Here is an 876-nt window from a genome sequence, read left to right as displayed (position 1 = left end):
AAAGAAAGAAAGAAAAAAAGACATGCTCTCAAGAGAAGCTATTTTACCAGAGCCTGACCTATTTGGGGTTTTATTAGTCTAAGTGAACTAGAAGGAAAGAAATAGCCAACTTCAGCCCCCTCTTGCTATCCTGTCCCACATAAAAGGGGGGATAACCTGAGAGGCACATACGAAGTTCACAGGCAGAGGCACAGGCTCATTTAAGAATGTGCTCTAGTTACAGGGCTGTAGAAAATTTCCCTGCCGTAACGCATTACCACCACATTTCTAGCAGCTTGTTTGCTGTACTTCTTCACCAAGAATAACGTTTCTACAAAACAACCAAAACTTACAAGGTACAAACACAGTTTGAAGAGGTTGAGCAAGTATTAGAGTCAGATATGGAAGGAATGTCAGAGTTGTCAGACAAGGGTTTAGAAATAACTATGATTTACATTCTGAGAATTCTAACCACATGAAAGAACAGATAGTTATTGAAAGCAGAAAGCTCTGTGCTCTAAGAAAGAAACAAAAAGAAATTCTGGGGATCAAAAATACTATGCCAGAAATAAATAATGACAAGCTTATTAGTAAATTGGACACAGTTGATGAAAGAATCACTAAAATTTAGGATATGTCAATAGAAACTTCCAGAACTGAATTTCCAACAGAAGAAAGAATAAAAAAAGCAGGATAGAATCCAGGAACTGTGGGAAATCTACAGAAGGTGTAACCATGTGTAGTGAGTGGAGCAAGCAGGAGAAAAAATCGAAACATATTTGAAACAATGAGAAGTGTCCCCAAATAAATGTCAGATGTCACACAACAAATCTAGGAAACGCAGAAAACACCAAGCAAAATCAGTGAACACACACACACACACACACACACACACAC

This window comes from Octodon degus, unplaced genomic scaffold (genome assembly GCF_000260255.1).
Source record: "Octodon degus isolate 3935 unplaced genomic scaffold, OctDeg1.0 scaffold00156, whole genome shotgun sequence".
NCBI classification, from domain to species: domain Eukaryota; kingdom Metazoa; phylum Chordata; class Mammalia; order Rodentia; family Octodontidae; genus Octodon; species Octodon degus.
The sequence above is the reverse complement of the archived record's forward strand: the minus strand, read 5'-3'. Positions refer to the sequence as shown.